This window comes from Lissotriton helveticus, chromosome 5_1 (assembly GCF_964261635.1).
Source record: "Lissotriton helveticus chromosome 5_1, aLisHel1.1, whole genome shotgun sequence".
NCBI classification, from domain to species: domain Eukaryota; kingdom Metazoa; phylum Chordata; class Amphibia; order Caudata; family Salamandridae; genus Lissotriton; species Lissotriton helveticus.
Window position 1 is genome coordinate 1,568,053,555 of NC_136065.1, and position 17,617 is coordinate 1,568,071,171.

Genomic DNA, 17,617 nt, shown 5'->3' on the forward strand with positions numbered 1-17,617 from the left:
CCTTTTAAACCATAAGGTCCAAACCCTACCAGAGACAATGCTTATGTCGATAGACCTCAAAAAGGCATTTGACTTGGTGAGATGGGATTGATTAAGGGTGGTTATGTACAAGTTGGGTATGGGCTGGACTCAATAGGTCTCCCTGTTCTATTACGACCCAACTGCATGGGTTAAGATTGGCACTACAACTTCTGCTCCATGTGCTGTCTCTGGGAACAAAAGACAGGGTTGTCTGCTGTCGCCCCTGCTCTTTGCCCTAGCCATTGAGCAGCTGGGGAAATTCTTTTGGAAGGAGGGGAGAGCTAGTGGTATCCAGGTAAATGGCCATGAAAATGTCATCTCCCAATATGTGGGCAACCTCCTCCTTTACCTGTTCAATGGCACTGCGGGGTCCAGGGAGGTGATTAGACACCTGGACGACTTTGGGGTAATACTGGGGCAAAAAGTAAAAAAATCCAAAACATGCATGTTCCCCTGTAATCAACGTACTCCTGTACCAACGGATTTCCTAGTGGGGCTTACTTGGTCTCAGGTAACATTCAAATACCTGGGTGTCCATGTGTATCATCAGCTATTTGATATGAGTGAAGGGAACATGGGCAGGGCATTGCGATCCCTACAGACATGCGTCACCTTCTGGACAACTCTGCGCCTACCACTTATGGCTTGTGAATCAATCTCCAAGATGGTGGTGCTCCTGCGATTGCGCTTGATTTATTTGGCAATCTCCCAGCTAAGATCCCCAGGGTGTGCTTCCGACAGCTGGCCATCCTGCTCCGAGAACTGGTATGGGACGGGGGCTGCACTATGGTGTCACTTGATGTCTTGAGGCACCTGCCTACACAAAGTAGCCTTGGGTTTCCAGACTTTGAACTGTACTGTATAGCATCTCAGCAGCAATGAGTGGCCGGATGACACCCGTCAGAGCGCATCAGATGTTCTAGGATTGGCGCAGGATCAGGGACTTTTATGAGCTAAGTTATTGCGCCCAAATGTGCTGATACCCCAGCCCAGCATTTTGTTGCAGGTAGCCCAACATAGCTGGAGCCGTGGCACTGTGAGGACCCGCAGGGGAGGACTGTATGCCCCGGCTATACCACTGGTGGAGCTTTCCCCGGGGACCTCGGTCATTGCTTCACTGCAGCCCAGGTCTGGGCCTTGGCCTCCGCTGTTGTTGGATTATTTCAAGATGGGCACCCATATCCCGATGGAGGAGCTCTTTGAGCAATATGCACTGCCCAGCAGTCAATTTCTCACGTATGAGATAATGGTGCGGACGTACACAGGTGTATGGGATTCTGGACGAGAGCAGCCCTTGCAACACTCTGTACTTATGCTACTGCTCTCCCTTGGCTCCGCGAGGCATCAGGTGACATGCTTCTATAAAGCACTTAATGACATGGGACAGAGGCCACTGGGATTGATGGAGAGGCATCCTGGGGCATGAAATTACTGGTAGGGAATAGGACAGAATGTTAAGGGAATGGGACAGAATGTTAGTCTACTTCAAGAAAACTTCTCGCAACACCAGACTGAAAAACATACAATTTAATATCCTACACATGACTTACCTTACTCCGCCCAGGCTGCGGGTTATCTACTTGGGGACCCCCAGGAGTGCCCGAGGTGCCAATAACTGGATGCAGACTTTAACCACAATATTTGGGGATTCAGATCTATTGGAAGAAGGTTCTGCTTTGTCTCCATGCAGCCGTGGGAAACACCTTGTTCTACACAATAGAAACCTGACTCATGGGGAGTTTTTCTCAATCAAAGGAACGCAAAGTTGGCACTAGATTTTTAGATTTGGCCCTGGCACTAGCCAGGTGTAGGATTGCGCTGATGTGGAAGTCAAGGATCACTAACTTAGGAGAGTACATGTACATTTCTTCCACAAGATTTGGTCGTAGTCCTTGACGCACACTAAAAATATGGTTGGCGCACATTTCAGTGACTTTGTTTATTTTTATGCCACCATCCTCAGGTCCAGTAGGTATCAGAAAGATGTCTTCTGTTGCTAAAGGGTTTGCAACATCTGTAGAATAAAATACATTTGGTTCAATATTTATCATTGGATTTATAAGCCAGCTCAATGTGCTTAATGTTCATTCAGAGACCTCCTGCAGGCGTTAGAGTTGCTTCACAGAAGTGATATTGCTGCATTACATAATATGTTAGCTTCATTTGCATTCAAGTATAGACCAGCGGAATTGGAATGTGTTATGTAAGTCTAAGTAGAAGAGTATAATCATAAGGAAAGGTGCAGTGTAGGCAAAATGGTAAATGAGAAACAGATGAGTTAGAGAAAAGTAGGCGGAGGGATGGAGGCATGCAAGGACAAAGTCTAAACAAAGTCTATGGACGATGCACGGCACCTGGGAGGTGAGGCGCCAGTACTGAGGTAGAGGCCGGATCCCTGGTTGCCATGGGGGAGGTGAGGCGTCATGTCCATGAGGCGGCGATGCATCGAGTCCAGGAGGGGGGAAGTCAGCGGCGGTGAGGCGTTGCGAAGTCGTAGAGTTTATAAAGTCAACTTCGCCGGTTATCGGTTCTGTGATAACGGGATGCTGGAACTGGCGCTGGTGTGAGAAAGGTTGATAACGGCAGCAGTTGCCAGACGTCGGCGCTGCGATGCAGGCATAGCGTCGTGCACTTCACGAGCAGTGCCCCTGGCCTCGGTTCAGGTCGCTGCGTCACTGGTGGCGTCAGAGTTGTTTTTCTTGCTTTGAAGCACCAACCACACAATTCTCAGGGCCCATAAACTGGAATTGGTGCCCTTTTGAATGCAGGAGTCCACCCAGGAGTCAAGGTGCTGGTGAGTGCGTTGCAGGTGACGTCTTTCTGTTGAAAAGAGAAAAAAAAGTAAGCAGCGAGGGTGGAAGATATCAGCAAATTTATCCAGGAGCTATCAGAAAGTATCTCTAAAAGAAGTGCTGTTTCTGCATGTGCATGAAGGTTGCTATATAGTGATTGTTTGACCTGGGTGCACAGAGTTCACGATTCTAGTCGCACAACCGTGGTATGTTCCATTTTGATAGAAGGAGGATCTAAAAGAGCTATTTCCAAGCTGTGTAGAGATCTGGACTCATTAGACCTTTTCAGTTGGAAAAGGTGCCAAAGGCTAGCAGTAAGCAGGGCGATGTGGATGATAGACACTGTTTTAAAGAAAGCTGTACCTTCTGCAGGTGCCCACTGATGAGTTAATAGCCCTGGTGTGACATGATCAATTCTCTTACATACAAATTATACATTTCTGCAGTTTGTATCACCAACTTCAGGGTGTCGAGGACTATTTTAGGAAGCCTAGTCAAGAGAGAATTGCCATAGTCAATCCTTGACATCACGAGGTTTGGGCACAAGTTTTAAGATCAGATTCAGGGATGAGCTGACAAATTCCTGAAAGAAGATGCAATTGGATATGCACACTCATAGGAACAGCACTGACTTGTGTTTCAGTGTTGAAGCAGTTGTCAATAAAGTTTCCTAGAGATTTGGCATTGTCAATGATATTCGTAAGGTAAATTGTGTGGATAAGTTAAATAAGTAGAAATCTAGTTTTTAGTGGTTTAGGTTTCAAACTGTAAGAGGTCATCCAATCCTGAAAAGCTTGAAATATCTGGGCAAGAAGAAGAATGTAATCAAGGGAGGGGACCTTGAGAGATATCTGTGTATGATCGGTGTACTGATAACATTGGATCATTGAGTAATTAATTAAGACTCCACGGGCCTTTCTACATAGGTTAAGAGTAAAAGCCAGAATGGAGCCTTGTCGGACAACCTGCCTCATCATAAGCATACTTAAGAGACAGTTTTCAATTCTGATCTGCTGTGACCCCAGTTTGAAAGGAGTGAGTCAAATTTTCTGAGAACTACACCATAAATATCCATATGTTCTTTGAAAATTCCGATGAGCATGAAGTGACTCACTGTATTGAGTGCAGCAGATAAGTTCAGAAGCACATGTAGACAAACAGGCATTGCCGGAATCAAGGATGTCAAGTAACAGCGTGGAGCAAGGCCATTTCTGTGCTGTAGCCTTGTTTGAAGCCCGACTTGTACTCATGAAAAAGATCCTAATGTACTGAGTAAGTAGCAGTGCAACACAACTTTCAGACACCTTCGCAAAAAAAGGGGGGGTGTCCAGAAACAGGACAAAGGTTATTCATATCCCCTACACCCACCATGGGTTTTTACAGAGGAGTGGTGACATGGCTGATTTTAAGTCAGTCTGGGAACACTGATTGTCAAAGAGAAAGATTTGCTAACTCTATCCAGTGAGTAGCAGCTGATATGTCAGTTCCTTGGAACTTTTCCCTAGAACCAAGTAATAACATTGTTTAAAGGTTTATCCTTAGTCATAGTTTGTAGGAGATCTCTTTCAGAAACTGGTTTAAAGAACGGCCAGTGTGCCTTGGATTTAATGTTGGGAGGTAGGTAATTTAGGAAGTTGGAATGAAGAACTGTGCCTCTCGAGGCCGGGTCACCCCCTTGCTCCCTCGCCTGCTGATCCTGCTAGCCAGCCAGCCTCCATGCCTGCCTCCTGCCTGCCGCCACCGACACCGTCGCCCCCCCAGCACCCCCGAGCGGCCCAGCCACTGCTGAGCCGCCCGCTCGCCACTTTTCCCGCCGCTGGCCCCCTGCGGCCCCGCCCACCACCGGCCCATTGGCCCAGCCGCTCGCCCAGCCCAGCAGACCCGCCCCCGTCCCCCTTCTTATGACGCCCCGAGAGCGACCGCGCAGCGGACGCGCACAGCGGGAGCACCGAATGAGCGCCGAAGGTGTGCCAAAGGTAAGCCCGTCTGCGCCCGTCCGCGCCTGGACCGCGCCCAGTGCCAGGACCCCTGGCCCCCGCAGACCCCAGCCCACCCGCCGGACCTACGACGCCACCGAACTCTACGCACACAACGCCGGAAGAACCCCGGGGTGCTACCGAGCCACCCCGAGACGCACCCACGGACCCTTCTGCTGCAACACCTGCAAGTTCACCTGCATCCAGACCTCCACTACACCAGCACCGACCAAGACCAAGACGAGCAACAGCCACAGCCACCTGAAATGCATCCTGCTCAACACCCGCTCCGTCCACAAGCACGCCATCGAGATTTGGAACCTGCTCGACTCCACAGCCCCAGACGTCGCCTTCTTCACGGAAACCTGGATGAACGCCTCCTCAGCGCCCGACATTGCCATCGCCATCCCAGACGGCTACAAGATCATCCGAAGGGACCGCATCAACAACACAGGAGGAGGCATCGCCATCATCCACAGGAACACCATCCGCATCTCGACCAACACCGATGACACCCTCGCACCCGCCGAGCACCTTCACTTCCAGGTCCACATCAACCCCAAGACCACCCTCAGAGGCACCCTCATCTACAGACCCCCGGGACCACGCACACAATTCAGCGAAGACACCGCCGACTTCATCAGCCCGCACGCCCTCTGCTCCACTGACTACATCCTCCTCGGGGACCTCAACTTCCACCTGGAGAACAACAACGACCGCAACACCACCACCCTGCTGGACAACCTCGCCAACCTCGGTCTCAAGCAGCTGGTGACCACCCCCACCCACTACGCCGGACACACACTCGACCCCGTCTTCTCATCCAGCAAGGACATCGCCTTCAGCCACGCCACCGGACTCCACTGGACGGATCACAGCTGCGTCCACTTCAGCTTCAGAAGGACCACGATCCACCACCACCAGCAACAGGTTGCACGCAGAAGCTGGAACAAGATCACAGCCGACCAACTCGCGACCTCCCTGAGCATGAACCCTCCCACCTGCACACCGAACCCAAGCCAGGCGGCCACCAACCTCACCAAGTGGATCAGCGACTGCGCAGACGACCTCGCCCCCCTGAGGACCCCGCCCAGCAGACCCGGCAGCAAGAAAGCCCCATGGTTCACCGACGAACTCAAGAACTCCAAGAAGAACGGCCGAGCCCTGGAGAGAACCTGGCGCAGAGACCCAACCCCGGACAACATGGCTGCCCTCAAGCTCGCCACCCGAAAGCACCACCAACTCATCCGCGCCACCAAGAAAACCGCATTTAAGGAACGACTGGACAAAAACGCACACAACAGCAAGGAACTCCTCAACATCGTCAAAGAGCTCTCCAACCCCAACGCCGGAAACGACATCACCCCTTCGCAAGACCTCTGCAACTCCCTCGCCTCCTACTTCCACAACAAGATCGCGGACATACACAACAGCTTCAGCACTCAACCGACGCACGCCACGACCGAACCCCCGCCCCCACCACCACCCTCCGCGCCTGGACTCCGATCAACACCGAAGACACCATCCGCACGATGAACTCCATCCACTCCGGATCTCCGACCGACCGCTGCCCTCATCACGTCTTCAACAAGGCCGACGCTGTCATCGCACCCCACCTGCGGGACATCATCAACACCTCCTTCGACACCGCTACCTTCCCGGAGAGCTGGAAGCACGCCGAACTCAGCGCCCTACTCAAGAAGCCATCAGCCGACCCCACCGACCTCAAGAACTACCGCCCCATCTCGCTGCTCCCGTTTCCTGCAAAAGTCATCGAGAAGACCGTCAACAAGCAGCTGGCCGCCTTCCTCGAGACAAACGGATCCCTCGACCCCTCGCAGTCTGGCTTCCGGGCAAACCACAGCACCGAGACCGCCCTGATCGCAGCCACCGATGACATCCGTGCCCTGCTCGACAACGGAGAAACAGCGGCCCTCATCCTCCTAGACCTCTCCGCGGCCTTCGACACTGTCTGCCACCGTACCCTAGTACAGCGCCTCAGCAACGTCGGAGTCCAGGAGAAGGCACTGGAGTGGATCATCTCCTTCCTCACCGGAAGAACACAGAGAGGCCGCCTCCCTCCGTTCAGATCGGAAGCCACCGAAGACATCTGCGGCGTCCCTCAAGGCTCCTCGCTCAGTCCAACCCTCTTCAACGTCTACATGGGCCCCCTTGCAGACATCGCACGCCAGCACAACCTCAACATCATCTCCTACGCCGACGACACCGAGCTGATCCTCTCCCTCACCAACGACCCCGCCACAGACAACCTACACGAAGGGATGAAAGAGGTAGCTGAATGGATGAAGAACAGCCGCCTGAAACTGAACTCGGACAAGACGGAAGTCCTCATCCTGGGATCCTCACCCTCCGCCTGGGACTACTCCTGGTGCACCGCACCCAAGCCAACCGACCACGCACGCAATCTGGGCTTCATCCTGGACTCCTCCCTCTCCATGACCAGACAAGTCAACGCCGTCTCCTCGTCGTGCTTCAACATCCTGCGCATGCTACGTAAGATCTTCCGGTGGATCCCCACCGAGACCAGGAAGACGGTCACCCAGGCCCTCGTCACCAGCCGTCTGGACTACGGCAACTCCCTCTACGCCGGTACCACCGCCAAACTCCAGAAGAGGCTCCAGCGGATCCAGAACGCCTCAGCACATCTCATCCTGTACATCCCCCGTCGCAGCCACATCTCCGGACACCTGAGAGACCTGCACTGGCTCCCGGTCAACAAGAGAATCACCTTCCGACTCCTCACCCACGCACACAAAGCCCTACACAACCAAGGCCCGGGATACCTCAACAGCCGCCTCAACTTCTACGCTCCCAAACGCCAGCTTCGATCGACCAACAACGCCCTCGCCGCCGTCCCCCGCATCCGAAGAGCCACCACAGGAGGACGGTCCTTCTCCTACCTCGCTGCCAAGACATGGAACTCACTCCTGACCCACCTCCGCCGGACCCAGGACCACCTCGCCTTCAGGAAGCAACTCAAGACCTGGCTGTTCGAGCAGTAGCGGACCCCCCCTCCCTAGCGCCTTGAGACCCTTCAGGTGAGTAGTGCGCTATAAAAATGCTGTGATTGATTGATTGATTGATTGATTGATGAACCACAGTTGTTAAACAGATTGAACATTATGGTCAAAGAATGTAGTACACACTTCAGATTTAGCAATGGGATCATCAAACCTAGGAGAAGGAGCCAGTTTACTTGCCATTCTGAGTAGTTGTTTTGGAGCGTTACTGGTCAAATTTACAAGAGAATCATCATAGGATGCCTTGGCATCGAAAATGTTTTTCGTAAACAGTGTTTTAACGGTCCTGAGGAGATACCAGCTGTTAGAAGAGACTGACTGTAATATAAGGGCTTTCCTTTCCTCAATTTTTTTTTGTGAACTAAGAAGCATAGAGTAAACCTTTTTCCAGCCCTAAACCTTAATTTGTAATACATATTAGTAAACCCTAGTTTAGCGACTAAACAGCCCATATGGCATGAAGCATTGTATTAAAAAAGTAGGACACGTGTTTTTAAGTTTTACATGTCCTGGTAGTGAAAAACTCAATTCATTTTTCACTTCTGTAAGGCCTGCCTCTTTCATAGGAAAACATTGGGTTACCTAATTATATTTAACAAGGGCTAACTTTTGATTGGGAACATGTAAAAATGTCATGTTTGGACTCAAATGAAATGTGAATTAAAATCTTCTATACTGGTGAAGTCTGATTGTAGATTACAATTTAGAAAATGGCACTTTTAGAAAGTTGGCTTTTTTCTGCTCCAAACTTTGAGGCTTTCAAGGAGTTTCCAGCTACCAAGGCCTGTTAATTGCTTCCTGTTAGAAATGGGGGTCTCTAATTGGCAGAGGTTTGCACCTGTCGAAGTAGGGAGCCTTGCTTCTAGTCAGGGTAAGGGAGATACACACTTTAGATATCCCCCGCTCACCCCCTTTGAAGCTTGGCATGAGCAGACAGGCGCATCCCAAAGGCAATATGTAAAGTATTTGTACTCAAAACACACAATAACAGTGAAAACACCACAAATGGACACCACACCAGTTTAGAAAAATAAAGTATCTTTATCTAAATCAAACAAGATGAAAACAACAAAAATCCAACATACATGTATCGAAATATCACTTTAGAACAAATACTGCAAAAATAGAACTTGTAGAAACAAAATAGCTCCACCTAGGGCTATTATGACAGCATGACAGGCATAAATCCAAAGTACGGCACTGACTGCGTGATGAATGGCGTCAAGCAGGAGGCACGCGGACCCACAAAAAAACAGTACCTTGGAAAATGAAGTCTATGGACAATGCATGGCATGAGTGAGGTGAGGCGTCGGAGTCGAGGTCAAAGCCGGATCCCTGGTTGCCATGGGGGAGGCGAGGCATCGTGTCCATGAGGAGGCGATGCATCGAGTACAGGACAGGGAAAGTTGGCAGCGTCGGCGGTGAGGTGTTGCGCAGTCGAAGAGTTGTGAAGTCACTCGTGTTGGTTATTGGCGCCGCGATAACGGGATGCTGGCGCTGGCTGGGGTGGCGTCGATTGCGAGCCACCCTGGTGTCAGGAAAGCCGATAACAGCAGGAGTCGGCAGGCGTCAGAGCAGCGGTGCAGGCGGGGGGCGTCGTGCATTTCACGAGCACTGCCCCTGGCCTCGGTGCAGGTTGCGGCATCACTGGCGGTGGCAGAGTTGTTTTACTTACTTTGCAACACCAACCACACAATTCTCAGGGCCCAGGAACTGGAATTGGCACCCTCTTGAATGCAGGAGTCCACACAGGAATCCAGGTGCTGAACAGTGGGTTGCAGGTGACATCTTTGAGTCCCTGAGAGTTCAGAACAGGAAGCCAGCACAAACAGGCCCTTGGAGATTCTTCTTCAAGCAGGTTCACAGTAAAGTTGCACGTTTTGTCATCTCCTTTACAGAAGCAGCAACTGCAGGCCAACACAGCAAAGCACAATCAGCAGAGGTGCTGTACTCACCTTACAGCTCTCCAGCTCTTTTCCTCGGCAGAGGTTCCTCTTGAGCCCAGAAGTGATCTAATTCTATGGGGTTTTGTCTTTGTTCTCTTAGTGGCAAGGGTCTCTGAGCCCAGTCCAAACCAGTTCTGTCCTCTCTGGTGTAGCATCAATACAGGAGGAAGAGACTGCATTGTGCAGAGGAGACACGGCCTATTCAGGTGCTAGTGAAACTCCTCCCACTACTCTAAATGCAGCCAATGTCTATTCAGCTCAGCTGAGTGACCCAGGAAAGGCAGGGCACACCACAACCCCCTTGTGGCTGTCTGCAGTGAATGCACATCGCCAGCCCTTGTCGTCACTCAAGACAGTCAACACACAAAATAGTTAAACAAGAACATGCCTACTTTCTAAATTGTATGACATTGTTCTGCATTCTGTCCATCAACTGTTGTTTTTGCATTTTTCACCCCGAGTGGGATGGGTATGCTCAGACGTGAGTCTCATGCTCTCCACACTACTGGAGTCAAGCTATCCTGGCTGAAGACAGCTGATAGCCAGAAACCGGTCCTAGGATGCTTGATTCCGATCCAGGAAAGACATGGCTTGGCAGTTCGGGCTGGACTGTTCCCATGAGGCACAGGGTCAAGGCTGATTTGCATATGGCCATGTCTGGGGTGGTGTGGAGTGCAAAAAAAGATGGATTTAGGCCCAGATCTCTGTACTGGGGTGAATGTATGACATTGTTCTGCATTCTGTCCATCAACTGTTGTTTTTGCATTTGAGACCCCGAGTGGGATGGGTATGCTCAGACGTGAGTGCCATACTCTCCACACCACTGGAGTCAAGCTATCCTGGCTGAAGACGGCTGATAGCCAGAAACCGGTCCTAGGATGCTTGATTCTGGTCCAGGAAAGACGTGGCTTGGCAGTTCGGGCTGGACTGTTCCCATGAGGCACAGGGTCAAGGCTGATTTGCATATGGCCATGTCTGAACTGGGGTGGTGTGGAGTGCAAAAAAACGATGTATTTAGGCCCAGATCTCTGTACTGGGGTGAATGTATGACAATGTTCTGCATTCTGTCCATCAACTGTTGTTTTTACTTTCTAAAAGTGGCATTTTCAAACGCGCAATTTAAAAACCACCATCCCAAAAAGATGTGTTATTAAATTCTGAGTCCAGAGAGCCTAAACTCCACTTCTCTATTTTGTCCCTATGAAAAGCTATATTTGTAAGATCTTTCAAAGCTACTCCCATGTTAGCCTATGAGACAGACAGCCTTTCAATAGTGAAAAACAAAATACCCAGTATTTCACTATTAGAAATGCAGGGCACACCCACTCAGCAAGTAAGGAGGGGAGGGGGGTGGGAGGGGAGGGGAGGGCAGGGGGGGCAGGGGAGGGTGGGGGGAACGGGGAGCACATGCATGGGGGTACTTTTCTTTACTTTCCTCTTCACTACTTTTCCTTTTCATCTACTTCTACATCTACATCCAGGAGCAGCAAGCGCAGGCGTAAGCACAGGCACCAACGAACAACACGAGCACCAGGAAAAGGGGGTCAAAGCAAAATGTACAGAGTAAGGCCATACAGATCGCAAACCTTCAAACCACACAAATGACGCACAACATTCAGACAAACCTCTCATTGGACGTTAAGATAGTATCACTGAACGTCAAAGGTCTTAACAGTCCGGTGAAAAGGAGGAAAGTACTCGAACACCTCAGGAAGCTCAAGGCCGATATATTTGTACTACAAGAGACAAGACTAGAAGCCGAAGACATACAGCGCCTCAGAGCCAGCTGGATAGGCGATGTTATAGGGTCACCGGCACAAAACAAGAAAAATGGGGTGGTGACAATAACGAGCAAGACCTCAAAGCTAACAGTGGTAGACTCACAGGCAGACACCCAGGGAAGAACTCTTGTGACTAGCCTAAGAAGAGCGGGGGAAACAATACACGTAGCCAACATTTATGGTCCAAACACCGAGGAAAAACCCTTCTGGGATGGAGTAGAAGCACAACTGCACACCCTGCCACTAGATGACCTTCTTGTAGTTGCTGGCGACATGAACCAGGTCCTAGACCCAGCAATTGACAAACACAGTCAATGGTGGAAGCAAACATAATAGTTATACCAAAGGAAGGTAAAGACACCAACCAGGCAAAGAATTTTAGACCAATCTCACTCATAAACGTAAATTGTAAAATCTACGCAAAAATACTAGCAACCAGAATCAATGCATACCTACCAAAGCTTATACACAGCTCTCAAGTAGGCTACCTTAAAAACCGTATGTCACACGATAACACAAGGCTACTATGCCACATAATTAACCACTCCTCCAAAAGCAGCAACGCAGCTGTCATGATAGCCTTAGACGCAGAAAAAGCCTTCGATAGGGTGTCATGGCCATACCTAGACCAATGCTTGGAGAAATTTGGGCTTGGTCCCAATTATAGGAAGATGATAATGGCTCTCTACAACGACCCCAAAGCACGGGTGGTGGTAAACGGAGGCACATCAGAAATACTCCACCTAGGCAGGGGGACCAGACAAGGGTGCCCGCTCTCACCAGCTCTATTCCTGCTAGCGATAGAACCGTTATTAACCATGATCAGGAATAATAAAGACATAGCAGGAATACCGGTAGAGGAAGAGACTTTTAAGCTAGCGGCATATGCAGACAACGTACTAATAGTCACAGAGGACCCAGAGAGATCCATCAAAGCGCTGATGGACACAATAGAACAATACGCCCAGGTCTCGGGGTACAAACTGAACAGGGACAAATCCGAATGCAAACCACTGAACGTACACACAACAAAAACAGTGCTAGGCACGTCCGGCCTAACATGGCAGCAAAAGCCCATAAAATATCTAGGCCTCCTCTTCGAGAGGGATCTAAAAGCCACACTGGAACATAACGAGCAAGCCACTCTTCGGAAAATTAAGGAAAGAGTAGAAGGGTGGTCTCCCAAATTCACAACATGGTGGGGAAGAGTGGAAACTATTAAAATGATGCTGACACCAATGGTCAATTACATGCTGGGCATGCTGCCCCTACTGAGTTCGGAAAACTTCCACAAAAAACTTGACAAAATGCTGAACAACTTTCTGTGGAGGGAGAAGAAGCCCAGAATAGCCCTAGACAAGCTTAGACTGTCAAAAGACCTGGGAAATTTCAAAAGATTCCAGGTGGCGTGCATAGCAAGACAGGGGCTCCACTGGCTCGACCCGAGACCGGACGACACCCCCGCGTGGCTCTCGCTAGAGCGGGGATTACTAAAAGGTATGAACCCGGTCACTCTTCTCACCGCTACCAGACACCCGGCGATCAAGGACAACCCCGTCCTAAAGAATACAAAAACAGCACTCCTAAGCGTGGACAAACTGATGGCAACAAGCATAAAGAAAAGTAGATTCGAGTCCATCTGGCACAACCCCACGATAAAGTATAGAGATAAAACTTTGAACCTGCCCTCTTGGTATAGACATGGAGTCTCCACCACCAATGACCTTCAGAAACAAGGCACGCACCTCACCTTTGATACACTTAGGGTAGAGCATAACCTACAGAGCATAGAACTATACAACTTCTTCTTCTTTCTCCCTCTTCCTTTCTTTCCTCTTCCTTCACCCATGTATATTGTATGCTCCATGTAAATATATATTTTTCTACAATAAAAAAATTACAGAAATAAAAAAAAAAGAAATGCAGGGCATCGGCGACCTCTCGTTGGGCTCCCGAAAGCACGGCGTCTGCAGGTGTCGGTGCCGGAGGTCGGTGCAGGAGACATTGGGGCCCTCGAATTCCCACGCATTGCAGATCGACCTCCTCTCTGTTGAAGTCAGGAGCGCTGGCGTCGGTAGGCATCGGGTGCTGCGGTGCAAAGTGCAGTGGTGCGGCGCGTAGTACCCTCAGCTCACGGTCCAACCAGCGTCTCGGTGGCAGCATCAGATGGTGTCGTCAGTAAGATCATGGTCATGGAGTGAAGTGATTGTGCTGCTGGCAGGTCGCAGTGCAAGCAGCGTCCTCGTCTTTGCTGAAGCGCTGTCGTCTGCTGACGAACAGGAGTCGATGGCGCCGGAATCGGAAGGCCAAGACTGTGGTGCGGGATGAGGGTGGTGTGTTGTGTAAGTTTATGAGCGGTGTCCATGAACCACGGTGCAAGCAGTGGCGTAGATTTCGGCGTGGAGCGGCAGCGTCGGGGATACCAAGGTGTCGTCATGAAGCGAGGCGGTGCGGAGTGCGGCGCCCACAGGTCGCGGTGCGAGCAGTGGCTCGGCGTCAGCAGGCGTTGTCGGTGAGACCAGGGTCGAGGTGCAGCATTGCCGCGGTGCCCTCTGCAGTGCCTTCAGGACACGGAGTCAGCAGCCGCAGCGTTGGTGTTATCAGGTTGCTTCTTCTTCTGTTGCAGCACAAAACACACAGTCCCCAGTGCTGAGGGAAGAAGAGCTTGAAGTCTTTGCTCTTCCTGAGACTTCTTGAACAGGGGGAAAGCTCTACCTCAAGCTCTTGGAGAAACTCACAAAAGTAGATTGCAGAAAGTTTAGTCCAGTCCTTTCACTACCCAAGACAGACGCAGCCACTGCAAGCCAACACATCAAAGTGGTAGTTCCTCCTAAGAACTTCTCCAGCTCTTCTTCATGTCAGTCCTCTTGGTCCAAAAGAGTTCTAAAAGTCAGGGGTCTGGGCCCCAATATTTATATGCCATAATACTTTGATCTCTTAGGCAGAGAGCGTCTGTGCCCAGCCAGAACCAGTTCAGCCTTCTCTGGTGTGACTTCCTGGCAGACGGTGGAGACGGCATGGTCAGAGGCAGACTAGGGCCTTTGAGGTGCAATGAAATCTCCTCTCCCTTCCCCAATTGCAGTCCAGGTCTATTCAGCCCTCTCCTGACCAACCTAGACTATATGGAGCCGCTCCTGCTCCCAAGCCTTCTGTCATCCAAAACCCAGACAGGCAATCCACATTCCAACAGAAGTACATGGGATGACTGAGCAAGAAAATACCTACTTTCTAAAAGTGGTATTTTCAAACACAGAATGTAAAAATCACCTTCACTAAAAGATGCATCTTTAGATTTTGAGTTCGGGCATACTAAACTTTATTTTCCTATCTAATTCCCTGGGCCAGTTCTGTTTATAAGATGTTATAAAAAATCTCTCCATTCTGTCCTATGGGGAACAGATGGCCTTGCAATAGCGAAAAACTAAATTGGGCGTAATTCACGACCAGGACATGCCATATACACCAGGGTATGTCCTACCCATCACATATACTGCACCATGCCCACAGGGGTACCTTGGGCCTACCTTAGGGGTGGCTGACATGAAAGAAAAGGGAAGGTTAGGACTGGCAAGTGTGTGTACTGGCCAATTCGACATGGCAGTTACAAACTGTGTGCAGACTCTGAAATGGCAGGTCTAAGTTAACTTTTCTTTGTCCTAAGATCTTCTTAAGACGCTAGTCTTATAAAAATAAGGAAAAGGGAAATTTTGATTTTTACTGACTCTCCACCAGCTGTCCCTGTTATTGCCAGGCCCCTGCGGGTTCGGATGCTTGTGTTTGGAGGGCTTTAGATTAAGCATTGCAACCTGTGTTAAGGCAGGCATAAGGGCGAAGATCATCTGTAATATCACCATTCCAATTAGCAGTCTGCTTGACTAGGTGGCATGCAGGAGTGCTCTGATGACAGACCATGTCAGCTTATGACCCTGGTCCCGAGAGCCTCACTAATGTCCATCAACCTTTTGGCTTCAGGTTGTCTTAGCTGCAGTTAAACATATTCACCCAATACTTGGGAGTTCCCAGGCTTTCGGTGCTTAATTTGAACAGTTTGTTACAGGTGGGACCGCCGGCTCTTATTTTTAGGGACAGGCACTTATTTTTCCTCATCAGACTTTGCCCCACATTAAGAGAGAGAAAAGCTTAGAAGGGAGAAAGAAGGAGAAAGAAAAAGATCAAAAAGCTATAACAAAGGGTGGCAGCAGAAAAAAAGAGCTTGCGAGAGTTGGATAAAGAGGCAGTGAGTGTCTTGTGGTGGATTAAATAGGCATAAGATGGAGCCGAGACTAAGCAGCCTTTTTATTCGGCACCCCAACATTCAGCAGCACCAGCCGCGCTCTTCTTAGAAAAACTTCCTGAACCAGCACTTTTTCTTTTACAAATTTAGCGCTGCTGGCTTTCCTTCTATGCAGCGGATCTACAAAGAGGACGTACTAAAGGAAATCAAGAGCTAAGTAAACCTGAGGTTAGTATGGGCAACATACAGTGTTAGGATTTCGATGAAAGTTAGAGTTTGCAGTCAGTTGTGGCTGTGTCACTTGAAGACTCTGTGCCTAAAAGTAGCTACTAGTCACCTACAGTTAGCACACTGCAGTCAGGGGAGGCTCTTGGGGAACAGGATGGCAGGAGGCTCTCGCCTGACAACTTGAGACAAAGTTTGGTCCAGGGTAGGTTGTTGGGCCCCGTGGCTGAGTGGACTAATGCATCCCCTGCAGGAATGTGAGTTCAATCTCACTGCGCGGGATAATTAGAAATATGTTTTTCAGAGCCAAGATGTCAACTGGGTGAACGGGCAATTTACAAATATGTTTAATCCTCCCATCATTGTCCAGTTTCTCTGGGCAGTCATCAGAAGGTTTGAAGACCAATACTACAATGATGAAAAGAAAGTTTAACCCAAGGAGATTCCATGTAGGAAAACCTGGGAGCCTGAAGAGGAGGAAAAACATGTTTGCGTGACACAAGCCCCAGTGAACAAACTTGGAACAAAAGTTGACATGCCACACAATGCAAAGACTTGCCAGGCATAGATTTCTTCCTAAGCACTTCCTAAACCCATCTCTTCTAGCAGCGAACTGGAAGACAGGCGTTGTGACCTGCAAGTCAAGCAGTATACAAGGCTAACAGCAGATGGAAGACTGCCATAGATGCAGCTGTACATACCTAACACTGACTGTGTATATGCATCTCTAACAGCCCAGTCTCTCATGAAATAAGCTCTGAATATCAGTCTACACTAACCCTGGGCGGAGCGGGCTTAGTAGTTATCTGTGGAATTTCACAGAGTTACTACAAAACTGTGAAGTTCTGCAGATTACTGTGGCTGGCAGAGTCACATATCTTCCCCCTCGTGCCCCTCCGCACCCCCCCTGCAAAACCCCTGGCCCGCCCTTCCGCTATTCCCCGTCCCCTGCTCCCCTCCCGCTAAACCCCATGCCCCCCTCCTCCCACTTAGTTAGTGTAAGGCCTGCACTGCAGTGGTGCTGGCCAGGAAACTTTCCTTGGCTTCTTCCTAGTCCCAAGGTGACCTGCTCCTGCCTTAATTAATTCAACCGGAGCAGCAGAAGGCAAGTGGAGCCGCAGGAGCAGGACACCAAAGGTAAGTGCTACTCCGCTCCGCTCCGCTTGCGGAGTTCTGGAAAACTTTGCACTCCAAACGGAGTGCGGAGTTTTAAAAATCTGCAAACTTCGCTGGTGGAGCGGAGTTATCCGCCCAGCCTTAGTCTACACCCTGACAGTGAGACAGGTGACGGCTGGTCCAACACACTATTCACAATTGTAAACAGGGCACCAGGATGCTGTCACATCTTTCTGCACTTTCACAACCCCTAAAAATGACAATGAAGGAGGGCCAAGAAAGCGGATATCTGCTTTGGCATCTTGTTCAGTATAGTGAACATGGTGGCAGGCAAAGTTATTCGCTTCCCAGGCCTCCTTTGTTACACCACTTTGATGATACAGGAAATCACGGGCATATCGCCACTGGTCTGATGCCCTTTTTAGGTAACAGCCTACCAGATGAGCAGCTGTTTGGTTTGCTAAAGACATCTTGGGGACATTTAG

At 49.9% G+C, this 17,617-nt stretch overlaps 1 long non-coding RNA gene across 1 annotated transcript in view; it reads right to left on the bottom strand.

Annotated features, from left to right (window-relative positions):
* Positions 1-841: 841 nt before the first annotated feature.
* Positions 842-17,617, bottom strand: part of LOC144753706 (uncharacterized) — a 122,505-nt gene continuing 105,729 nt past the window's right edge. Inside the window, exon 4 of the long non-coding RNA XR_013594491.1 lies at positions 842-2,841. This is a non-coding gene — a long non-coding RNA (uncharacterized LOC144753706). The remainder of the gene's footprint in view (positions 2,842-17,617) is intronic.